This window comes from Takifugu flavidus, chromosome 12 (assembly GCF_003711565.1).
Source record: "Takifugu flavidus isolate HTHZ2018 chromosome 12, ASM371156v2, whole genome shotgun sequence".
NCBI lineage: Eukaryota > Metazoa > Chordata > Actinopteri > Tetraodontiformes > Tetraodontidae > Takifugu > Takifugu flavidus.
In genome coordinates, this window is record NC_079531.1 from 9,169,928 (window position 1) to 9,182,596 (window position 12,669).

Genomic DNA, 12,669 nt, shown 5'->3' on the forward strand with positions numbered 1-12,669 from the left:
AGGAAGAAACCTTGAGCAGGACCAGGCTCATGTAGGGGGACCCTCCTGCTGATGGCCGGCTGGGTAGAGAGAGAGGAGAAGGGGGAGGACAGGTCGAGGATAGAATAGGTAGGAGAGGAGAGGAGAGGAGAGGAGAGGAGAGGAGAGGAGAGGAGAGGAGAGGAGAGGAGAGGAGCATAGAAATACATACAAAAATACATTATATTGAATTAAATTGAATTGAATAAGCTGCTGGTTGAGTGGGTCAGTGGGGTCGGAGGTCAGTATACAGCTCTGGAGGCGGTGATACCTGTAAATATATACAGAAGGGGGGGGGGGGCAGAAAACTACACAGCAAATAGCATTACTGGTTTACTTGATGAGGAGAGGAGAGGAAGCTTTTTCGAAGAGGTAGGTTTTAAGCCTAATCTTAAAAGTAGCGATGGAGTCAGCCTCCCGTACCTGGACAACCAAAAAAATAATGTTTAATGATGTAACACAATGGCTATATGGCTGATGGGCAGAGGGAGTGAGAAAGGAGTGGTGGGCGGAGAGAAGAGCAGGAAATGAGAGACAAGCAGGTTAGATGAGGTAGCAGTGCAAAAGTCCAAAATTATTTTCTAAAACCTCCATAAAAACAGAGGGCAGAAAAACCCTTTTTGCAAGCCTAAAACGTGATTTGCCAGGAGGGCTCAACAACAAGCTGTGAAGCCCTGTATCATGCTACTGGTTAGGCCTGATGTGCTCCAGGTGGGCTGATGACACAGGCAGAGCAGAGGAGCAGTGATTTAAAGAGCCAGTAATGTCCAACCAGGGTAACTATACAAGTGAGAGCTGAAGGAGGGAGGAGGGTAACACAAACACACAAAAAAAGGGCGAATTCAGAATCATACCCAAAGCATAACGTGTGATGTAGACATAAGAGCATTAGTACAGATAACAGCCGCCGTTGTTTCTATGCTCAGATCTACTTTGAGGGGAAGGGGGAGTGATGGATGAGAGTGCTGCAGCCGCACCAGGGCCGTTCCCTCTCCCTCTGTGATAGAAGGCCACTTCGACTCGTTCACTGTCACTCTGTCACGGTTTGTCCTTCTCTCCCTTCCTCTCTCTCTGCCATGTAATAGCTGGCCTGGCGTTGTGGACGTGTCAGGAGAGACATTCCTGTGAGCTCCATTAGACTGTAACCTTGCCACTCTGACAGAACCATATCTGTCTTGCTTATCCCTCGCTCCAGGAAGTAAACAGGCACCCTGAGGGCATACATTTATTTATTTTCTGAGGAGTGAAATGGAAGACTTGCCTTATTACAACACAGCCAAAGCTAATCAGTCACCTTTTCTCCAGAGGAATCAAGCAACAGTTGGGCTGGTAAAGACAAGTTTCCTATACAGCTCTTCCTGATTTCCAATCAGTTTCTGCTTTTAACTGTGAAAAGTGCCAGAAAACAATGTCACAAAATCAAAATCATTAAATAAAACTTTAAAGATGCAAAAACAGGATTTTTTTAAGATTAGAATGTAAACACATATTTTAAAATGATTACTTTCTTTACTTCAGCAAAGTCAAAAAGCACAAAAAAAACCTAATTGGCTCTATCCATGATATCCGTTAACTATAGTGATAATGGCCAAAATGATCACAACACCTAAAAGGTTTAAGCTTTAAACATTTCTCTTTTTTGCCACCAAAACACAATTTCATTAAAAATGTTGCTGAAATAGCCAGATGGTTTGATTTGAACACAAAAACAATCAGATGTAGTGAGTCCCACTGTTCTGAGTCCCAGTTGAATCTTTAGAACAATTAGAAATATGGCCAACTCCACAAATAATAAATATGCTCTCATACTTTTGGCACTTTCTGGTTGGGATTTCAAACTTTCAAGTCAGAGGAGCTTTGGTTGTCTTTAACATTGTGGTCTTTTCCCGCGTGTCAGGATGTTTGCAAGAAAGCTTGCAAATTGCCAATGTATTCTCTTCTACAGGAGTTGAATAAGAGCCACAGCAGTGATGCCCTGCTGACTCTCATCACAGCTTGAAGCAGACGTTTCTTCTTTGTTTGGAATGTTTAAGCTTGTTAAATAAAAGAAAACAATTATTATCCATTGTTGTTAGCAACTAAATTAATATTAGCAATGGAAAATCCCTTTTAATAGCATGCTAGGCTGAACGCGATAGGATGCAATCTGGGACTGAAACTGTACAATCGAGCTCAAATCTTTTCATTTTTTGTCTTGTTTTTGTGCTGTTTGAGAACGTTTCCTTCCACTCTACAAGGATGCTGTTTTAATAAAGATGAAACCTTAGTTTTGGTTGATTCATGAAGAGGACTCCTAACTGTCTGCAGTTTGCCACCAGGAAAGCAGGACTCTGTTTCCATCGTTACAACTAATCCTGTCTGTGAAACAGGCTTTTAGTCTCCTTAATTAAACGCTTAAACCCACAGCGAGTCAATGACCATCAATTACCTGACAGAATGATGGATCATCTGTCAACATGAGGCACTGACGCCAAGACTGACACATTAGTTCATCGACGAGTCTCTGACAGGGACAGAAAACTATAGGCAAGGAACAGGATGTTGATTGAATGGGGAAAAAAGAAGTACTTTGAGTCTAGCCGACACACAGATCCTTCTGTAGAGTGATGACACAGAAGAGCCCTCTCTTTTCGCTTCAAACATCTCCAGAAAACTGGATCTGACAAAAACATGAAACACAAATACTAATCTCCAAAGACAAAACCATCAAATGAGACACTATCTTTACCAGTTCGACAGTATCAGCACAACATTCTGGAAAAAGTTTTGTGCTTTGTATGATCTACTCAGTATTTTAAAATACACAAATCCATGAGTTTGTGTCCTTTTGTTGCTCGTGTACCAACACATTTTCCATTTTTTCCTATCAGCTATCGTATCGATGCTGATCTACAAGGGATGGTTACAAACAAAGTGCGCAGGATTTAGGGTGGATGCTTGGGGAGAAATTGATGGTACGAGTTAAAGAAGCAAGTCTGAGAGAGAGAGAGTAGAGGAACGATCAGTGCATGTCGAGAAGAGCTTTTGGCTTTTCTCTTTGAGGATAAAGTTGTTCTGGCCTTTCACTGCTAAATCTCACTACACTTCTGTCCGTGTTGCTGAATTGCCTGGAGGGTCTTCCGGGTCTTTTTTTATCTCCCTAACCGTCTTGTATTTCCCAAATTTTCTCAGTCTTTATCTCTTGTAACCTCTTATTGTTTTCTGTCTCTCTGGCTCAACTCCACAAATGCTCTGTTTCTGCTCCAGAGAGCCTCCAGAAACCACTCGAGTAAATACAGCTAAATGCTGCATCACCACCATTGTGCTGATGCCATCACACATGACATCACAGGCTTTAAAGTTAGCAATCACGAAGTCCAAAACCTGCTGAAACCATCTTTTACATTTAGAACAAAACATTCTTTTGGGCAGGAGTTTATTCCTTCAGAAGCTGATAGTTTCAACCTCCAGAGTTCTCAAGCATTCATGTGGGGGTGAGATTACCTCAATACAAATGATGACAGTTGGGACACAAAGGTCACAATTCACTAGAGTTATAATCTGGGTTGACCCCTATAATTAAATCTTGTGTGCTTAGAATCCAGACAGATGATAGAACACCGCAGGCTAAAACATTCAGCATCCTGCCCATTTAACCCAATGATCCAATGTTTAGCTTGCATTTGTGTTGCAGCACAGTCGTTACGTTGCTGGACGTCTCCGAGAAAATAAACTAACGTTTAAAAGTCAAGAGGATTTCTCAGATCAATAAGTACTTTTCTATTAAGGGGATTCAGAAATAAGATAACTGCTGTGGGTGATAGCAGAAATTGACTGGTTTTCTTTTCTTTTCTGAGGCTTAAAACAAAACCACTCAGCATGCCTGCCAAAGTGACTTTCAAATATGGTTCCTAAAATAACCGTCCAAGACCTCCACACCTCACATTTGTCTCTCTCTCTCTCTGTCCATTCCTTTCACATGAACACATTTATTTAGTTGACCTTTCGTCCATGTGGCCCAGAGGTTTTTCTATTTCAATTGAGGTTAAAGAACATGACACACAGCATCAGAACTTTCATTTCCCTGGCCCCAATGTGATAGCTCTTATTTTTATGATGTTTGTCTCTTTCTATTTCTTCCTCTGTCGAGTTTTCTCTTTTTACCATCCCCTACTGCATCCAAACCCCAACACCGTTGTATGGCTGTATTTATTAAATCTGCCTCTGATGACACAAACTTACGTTTTTGTTTTTTTTGGTGGTGGTGGTGGTGGTGGTGGTGGTGGTGGGGGGGGGGGGGGGGGGGGGTTGTTAAAACATCAATCAGGTCTGTGACACCCACATTTATTTATTTAGGATTATTTCCGTCCAGTGGAAACTCCTACAGGACAACGTATTTATGAACAAAAAAAAATGTAAACTGCAATAATAACTTAAAGTCCAATGCTAGATGGATGGAATTATAGAGGATTAAAAAAAATCCCGCTTGTTGTATGATAGGATGGATCCAAACTACAGTATATCAGGTGGTTGCAGCAGGCAAACGCCCCGGCGCTTGCATCACGCACGGTCATGAGAACGTCCCCGCATCCGTTAATAACGTATTGAAATCGCGGAGGAGACGCTTGTCAGTTGCCAGAGACCGACGCGGATGCGGAGAACAGCAGGCAGACGGGAGAGGAGATCGTAGGCGTAGATCGCCTCCCGGGACAAACCCGCGCAGTGTGAAAGTATCCGCCCGAGGGAGCGGAGATGCTCACCGCGGCGGATCAGAAAGCTTTTAAGAAGAAGACATTAAATGTAGTGTGAGACTGCTTTGTCGGTGGGATCTATCGGCTTTCCTCTCTGTGTGAAGCTCGCCCTTCCTCTGATCTGGAACGCCTCTGTCAATAAGGTGCCGTCCGCCGCACAGAACGCGCTGTTGTCCGGCTTCTCTTCCGTGAAGGAGGACGCGAAGAGAGGAAAGAGGTCAACGCAAAGTCACTTCAGTGGCTGGAAGGAGGGTAGAGTCATTTCTCCAAGCTCTCCTGGCTCTGCCACCAACCGATTCTCTTTATTACAAGAGTAATCATTGCTACGCTCTTTTAACCTTGGGGCGTATTTCACCTGCCTAGCGACAATCCGACTGGATTGTTATTCTGTGATTGAGGTTTGACCAAATCCTTGAATGACTTAAATGTGTTGATGTGTACAGGAATGACTGAACGGAGCAAAGAGCTCTAGGGGAGCTTAACCGGCTCACCTAAAACTAACAATCGTGCCCGACTCCAGATCGCGACGTTTCTTCATCACTGCCGCCTCCCACCGGCTCCCCCTTCGCTTTTTAACTAAATTCTACCCACCGGACATTAACCCTTGACACTTTGATATATCCCTCAAAAGGAGCGCTCGTCTGGCCGCTGATCGGGCGCGCAACGCGGCAGCGCGCCGCTCTAACGGCGCTTTTTCCGCGCTCGCAGCTCTGCCCGGGAGCATCATTGTCGGACATCAGCTCACTGTGGGTGACGGGCTGCACGAGTCGGGCTCCCGGATATCAGTTAAAGCATCTTACTTGCCCCACCGCGACTCCAGGGAGACCAAAGAAAACTGGATATTATTCTCGTTTGGCTGGAAACATTTCTCAGAGGTGGATGAGTATTGGTTAACGTATCCTTTGCGGAGTGGAGTAGTTCACCAGAGGAATCACCTCTATCCAGGCAGGAGAGGAGCTCAGGTACGGTACTTTTATCATCTGCTCTTCTCTCCTCGAACTCTCTTTCTCTGCCTTATTGAATGTTTTGTGGTGATTGTCTCTTTTTCTGGAGTGGTCTGTTTGTAAATATGGATGATCTCTCTCTCTCTCTCCCTCACACACACACACACACACACAACACACACACACACACACCAGACAGATAGAGAGATAATGGCGCTGGTGTTTTCTTTTCCATGTGATTTGAAGGCAGTGGGTACCCCCTCTCTAGATTAAAGCCAGAGGCGAAGGAGAGGAAGATGCAGGGATGGATAGTGGTGAAGGAGTGGGAGGTGGGCTCTTGACGTGCGTGGAGCTCGCAGAAGTGGGTCTGAAAAAAGACTGAGCTGAAAAGATGGTGTGAGATGGGAGCAGAGTTAAAGGATGTGGATGATTCTTGGGAGAACAGAAGACTTGGAACAGCGTGGAAAGAAGGAATTGGTTTGAAGGAATTGTGGGAGCTAAAATCTGTAACAGATCTATGTGGATGATTAAACTGAGGGGAATGAAGACTGGGTTGTAAAGTGAGTGTGGGGGGTTGTTGAAGGGAGATGGCAACCTGGATGAATGGGGGGATGTTTTCAGGGGAAAAGTGGGGCTAAACTGTTGGGAAAGTGTGATGAAATGCAAAAGAACAGGAGAAAGTAATGGGATGACTTTAGCGCAGCAGATTTTCTTTCTTTTTTTGGGGGGGGGGGGTAAAGATGTGCGAGAGGGACAAAGGATACAGAGCAGGTGCTACAGCACGATCCATTAAGAAAGCTCTAACAATTGCACGCTGGAGGCCAAGTGCAACCCTCCACTGTGCTGTAGCCAGGAGCCAGTCCAGCATTACTGCACTGGGCCAACTGTTGGTCCTGCATCAGCTCATTAGCTCTGGTTTACTGGTTCACTTCACTTTCATTGCTTCTTTGTGCATCAAAAATAAATGTTTATAGATGTTCTGAAAACAGCAAATGTAGACAATTCCAGAAATGGCTCCCCCATCCAGACAGGTGTGTTGCGTTGGCTTGCTTCCCCATTGTGTTGTAAAAAATGTAGCTCACCCAGGAGTAAATGTAGCTCATGTTTCACCAACAGTCAGTAACTTTGGCCACTCAGTAATAATATGTTGGGAAACTTGGATACGGGCGACGCGCCAGCCTGGATGTTAATACTATCCAAAATCCAAATTAGTGTAATGTTTTGCTAGAAGCTAAATTTAGTATGTGAACATTTTGTTTTTGTGTGTTGCTAAATTGTTTTATTATACCTGAATTTTGCACTAAGAAAATGTACCACTCCAACTAAATTTTATCTGTAATTTTTTCCACCATTTTACTGGATACAGGTGATAAGTATGCCGCAGAATGATGTAACTTAACTCTTTATGAGAAAAGCAATGGCAGCCCACTGATGTTTTCCTTTTTCACCAACTCCTCCAGGCATTTTCAGACCAACAATAATCAGAGGAATGTAGATCTATACTTTTGTACAGGCTTGATGAATGTGAGGAAAACCTGAATATGGATCAAAGGGGTGAAACGTAATCTTTACCAATCTGGGGTGAACTTCTGCTCTAACATTGGACACCGTTTCAGAGTGAATATCGACATTTTCTGTGAAGCCTAATTTGACTGGTTCATCAGCTGCTAAACAGATTGTTTCTTGCTCCTGTCAGCCCATCAGAACGAGTCCAACAACACCCAAGACAGAGGTGACAGTTACAGAAGGCTCGTCTCTCTGAGGTTTATAGACGAGAGCTGACAGCCTGAGAGCTGACAGGAGCCATGTCTTCGTGATGGGTTGGAGTTCAGTTTTTTGGGTCTCTTTGAAGCCAACATGCAGTCTTGACCACATGCTGTCTAATGGCAGCTATTGCACAACTTTTAACAACATAACAAGCCAGAAAGATTCCTTTATGGTCGTTTATCTGCCTGGAGAGCAATTTAAACCAATTAATTGATCTTTAGACTTCAGTCTTCTAAATGTTTTTGGCTTGTCGCTACTTATCAGTGTTGAGAATAAAAATGCTTTGGTATTTTGACTGTATGGCTTTCCTTAACGCAAAAATATTATACACAATTCAATATTAGCCAATATCCTGGAAATGCAGATATTGTGGTGCTTGAGTGGAATTCGGAGGCATCACTTCCTGTGTTTACTCATCGACATCCTTCAGCAGCATATGTCAAATCTGGAAAAAACCCTTTGAGGTTTTAAGTGTCACAGCTACAATGTGGGGAAATAAAGGCTCCTTCTTCCTAAAAACAGAAGCAGAACTGTGCACTGAAGATGTCGGTGTGTAAAATGCTTTATAGTGTCCCCACTTGCCTCTCCCCACTTGTGATCCCGACCCTGACACATTTTAATCATAATGAGGAAATTTCTGACCTTTTCCTGGCAACAGCTCAAAGGAGAATGATGAGTCTGCAATTTCTGCAGGACCTGAGTGCAGATCCTCAAGTGTTTGAGTTCATTTGTTGGTGCAAAACCACCATCGTTTAGTCCGTTTTCATCAATCTCCTGTGATGAGTCTAATAGATGTCATCCAGGCAAACTGAGGTTTGCGTGGTTGACCCTTGCAGAGCTTAATTATCTTTGACCCCCCCGTGATAATTGATGGAGCATTTAGCAGGACACTTTACAGACAAGTATTTCAACCCTCCTGGAGAATCTGAACAAATGCACCTCACATGAGCTAAAGAGACTTTGGTGCTTCTGTAATAGTTTTCAAAATGGCAAACGCTCAAATCTCCAAGGGAAGAAAATGTCTCGACATCTGAAATAATGTCTGGGATGCTGAAGTCAGTGTTGGCTGTTCAAAACGGCCAGTAGTTTTCCTCTTCAGTCTGTGATAGTCAGCTGGTATGATAAATATGCAGGTGATGACACATTCTGGAGGAGTGTGGATTCCAGTTGATTGATGTGTCTTTAAGAAGAGACAGGCGGTGCAGGAAACCGTGGAATTTAGATACAAAGCTGAATGAATTTCAGAGTTTCACCCCGATAGATTGATGCGACGGCCTGCAAGTTCAGTCTAGACTAAAAGTGTTGCAGGTACAAACACCTTTTACGGTAACAACTGCAAGATTTACAAGAGGTAAATCGGGATGAGCGATTAAATGCATGCAGGGCAGGACATGGAGCAGAGGAGATAGATGAAAGGAAAGGAGGAGCAGGGTGGAAGGATGGAGGCACTAAAAGAAGCCGAAAACTGGAACATAAAAGGTTATTGGTGGGGGGTGACCTTTATTGAACAGGGCACATCAATTAGGAACAAATCCTGTTTATGTGGTGGAGAGAAACGAGAAAGAGATAAAGAAATGCATTGATCAACAAAGAAAAGGCTGCTGAAGAGAAGAATAATCAGGCCAGGAAAAGGTGCTGTGAATGAGGGGGATGACTGATGAAGGAAGAAAAGGAGTGGACGGCAGATTGAATAATGAGGAAGGAAGGAATTTCTTTTCCCTAGAGAAGCTTTAAGTGTGAAGACGGCGACACAGCAGCAAGCTGCCTCTGACTTTCAACGTCCAAAAATATGTCACCGCGATGTTCTCGACACCGCCACATGCTGCCCACTACAGCAGGGGGTTAAATGTCCACAGCATTTGTGTGTGCGCATGTGTGTGTGCGTGTGCATGACAGCAGATGCTGGCTCATTGGCGTAATCCCACCTCACCAGGGAAGAGCGGGTGAGAGATGATGCTGAAAGAGAGGAAGGGAGACGTGAGAAGGTGAAGGGGAGGGACTGTGCTAGGAGAAAGAGAGGAGGAGAGGGAGAGAGATAGAGAAAGGGGGAGAAGGAGAGCAAGAGGAGAAAGAGAGGGAAAGGATGCCAACTGCAAAGTAGCATGGAATCAGGGGTACACCCTGCAAGACTCCAAACATCCTCACAGGTTTATTCCTTTCTTTTTCTGGGTTCTTTTTTTTAAATTCTTCTTCCTTTCCCTTCTCCATCCTGAGTTGGGTGTGATGGCAGTCTGGATGTATAGCTGCAGCAAACACAGTCATATATATCATAATAATGATGAAGATCATAGAATAAACTTTATGTTAACTTCAGCTTTAGTTACCATCACAGGCCCCACAAGGAATTGTGGTAATTTGTGTTTTTTTTATACCGGATACTTATAAATATGGATATTTACTGTCCATGTCAGGCTGCTGTCCATAGTAGTCAATCTTGGACCACAAACCTGAGCAGTCTAATCTCAGCTCCTGGCCTCTCAGCCACATTCCTTTCTCCTTTTTTATTTCCTTTCAGTGGAGAACATGGTACATGTCAGGATAGCTGAGCTTTTCTATTATTATTTTGTGAAATAACTGTTGGAGTTTGTGCAAGATTGGTTGAACTTGTCAGCTGAGGCTCCCAAGTAGGCAAGAGTGCAGACAGCCTATGGGCGGGAAATGTCAGTGTCGGCGGGTGAAACAGGTGCCGTGAAATCTACAGAAGCCTGTCAGCGCTTAGCGGCGCAAAAACAAAGCACTTTGTCCTAAACACGGCCCGCTGAAAAGGTGATAACGTCTGTCAACCCCAAACCTTAACCCCAACCAGCACGGGTGCTCATTTTGATAACGTTCCTTTCTTTTTTCCACTGTGTCTGTGTGAAAGAGATGGTGGTAAATCAGGACAAGATGTTCCAGGAACAGGGCTGAGATGCAAGGATTTAAGAGAAAAAACCCTTTTAAATACACAATTTTAGCCTCCGTGGTTCTGATTAGATTTACGATGTGAAAAACAGCTTCAAATTTCACATAATCCCATACTTATAAATATACATATGGTATGGCTAAACAGGAAATTCCTGGGATTAGCATCCCACAGATGTGATTCTAGCAAATAAATGTGATTCTTTCAAATAAAACGCAACATGAATATCAGGAAGTTTGAGGATACGTAATCAGGAAGATTACGACCTCATAGAAAATGTAGGTTTTGTGTCTCCTTCTTTCTATCCGGTCCTTCAGGTAGCACGAAACAAACACTAATAGGAAACACAGAAGCGATTGGAAGCAATATATTACATGGCAGCTGCAACAGATGTCAAGGCAATTTTATAAATGGCCTTACTTATCTCACAGCTCTTGAGCTTGACTAGATCTTTTAATATTTATGTACAGGGATCCTGCAATCCCCCATTAGTACTTGCTTACAGAGTAAATGGAAAAGGGACTTTTTCAATAAGTTCCTGACTTAACGGCGGTAACTGAAACACAGCCTGCATCATATATATATATATATATATATATATATCCTGACATAGTGGTGGTGGATAAACACCGGAAGACAGTGGTGGTGATAGATGTAGGAATCCCGAGTGATAGCAACATCAGGAAGAAGGAACACGAGAAGCTGGAGAAGTACCAAGGGCTGAAGGAGGAGATGGAGAGAATGTGGGGGATGAAGGCAACAGTGGTCCCAGTGGTGATTGGGACACTAGGGGCAGTAACACCCAACCTGAGTAGATGGCTCCAACAGATACCAGGAACCACACCAGAGATCTCTGTCCAGAAGAGCGCAGAACAGCTAAGATCCTGCGCAGAACCCTCAGACTCCCAGGCCTCTGGTAGAGGACCCGAGTCTGAAGGAAGGAGGCACCGCCCAGGAGGGCGAGGAAGAGATTTTTATTTATTTATATATACTGTATATGTGTGTGTGTGTATGTATATGTATAAAGCATATAGAAAGTAAATGGACCGAAGGAAACCTTTTATATGTTTGACCTCCCTCCTGGTCTAGGGGGAGTCAGCACGTGTTTGTCTCTGCATCAATCACAGGCTTCAGGAGTAACTTTAAAAGCAATTTTAAATTTGTGTCAGAATTTGCACACATTCGCACCTCCTGCCGCAAATAACGCATGTGGAAATGAGCTGCCGGCGAATGCCTTTCTGACTGGGAGGAGATTGAAATCGCTCCACCAACCGTCCCCGTCCCCTCAAATAATGCTGAACTGCATGCAGGCCTTCAACTTTTTCAGGGGCTGGTGTTGAATAAAGATGCGCCCTGCTCACCTGGTCACTGTCGCAGAGTTTTACACTACATTCTTTCATACAGGCTGCCTCAAGGGTGGTAAATACGACAAATAACAGCCATTAATTGGCACATATAAATACAGAGTATTATCTGTGGCGTTGGGGGTGGGAAACATCTTTTCCGGCCAGTGTGGTGACTGTTTTAAGACTGTGTGTCAGTAGCTTCAGCAGCCTTCAGGTGTTTATCTCTTCCACACTGATGATGTATTGCAGCGGATCACACCATGTCTTTCTTGTATCCTTTCTTTACTTAAACTGCTGCTGAGTGTGTGTCAGGCTCTTTGTTGACACCCTTGTGTTTGTGAGTAACTGCACCTCTCTCTGTTCCTTTGCAATCGTCTCGGTCTGGGCTTGACAGAGCAGACCTGACAAGTGAACCCAGATAGCGAGTGGAGATAGATAGATAGAAGAGGAGTGTGCACTTTTCCCTATCACACTCGTGTATTATCTATTGCCCATGTCTGGCAGAGGCAAGGCTGCATGATGGATGGATACCCAAGTCTATTTCTTTCAAATCCCACTTTCTCATTTTTCTTCACTTTGTTTTATTTTGGCATCACTTTACCGCCTGTATCATTTTGTAATTTGTCTTAATGCTGTCTGCTCTCTTGCTTTCTGTCTGCCATTTTAAAGTGCACTATTATAGAGGTCTGTTCCAGGCTGGAGTTCTAACACTGTAGACTGTTAGTGCAAACTTTTACTCTCTAAATCAAAATTTCTGAATATACACAATATGCTAGTTATATGTATAGTATGTGTACCTGTAAAAGTTGTAGTGGAGAGCAGTTGTGGCTACTGATAATGCTAATGATGTCGACGCCATTGTCAATGAACCCAGTGTGACCAGTGATGGTGCTGGTGCTATTTCTGGGATCTTTCATTGGAAACATTCTTTGTAAAAGTCTCATGATGTGTTTATCTTTGTG

The 12,669-nt window shown here is 43.6% G+C and overlaps 1 protein-coding gene and 1 long non-coding RNA gene across 8 annotated transcripts in view; one reads left to right on the forward strand and one right to left on the reverse strand.

Moving 5' to 3' along the window:
- Nucleotides 1-366: 366 nt before the first annotated feature.
- Nucleotides 367-5,678, reverse strand: LOC130535047 (uncharacterized). Its single transcript, XR_008953027.1, has 3 exons — nucleotides 5,549-5,678; nucleotides 1,313-1,404; nucleotides 367-1,229 (listed from the first exon to the last, which is right to left on the reverse strand). It is a non-coding gene; the product is annotated as an uncharacterized LOC130535047 (long non-coding RNA).
- zgc:172282 (leucine-rich repeat and fibronectin type III domain-containing protein 1-like protein) overlaps nucleotides 5,435-12,669 on the forward strand; it is a 118,322-nt gene continuing 111,087 nt past the window's right edge. For 5 of the 7 annotated variants that reach the window (XM_057049836.1, XM_057049839.1, XM_057049840.1 and 2 more), the window contains exon 1: nucleotides 5,534-5,710. The gene's annotated coding sequence lies outside the window, so the exon portion shown is untranslated. Of the gene's footprint in view, nucleotides 5,711-12,669 lie in introns of all 7 variants that reach the window. The other 2 variants (XM_057049838.1, XM_057049837.1) reach the window with 2 other exon arrangements.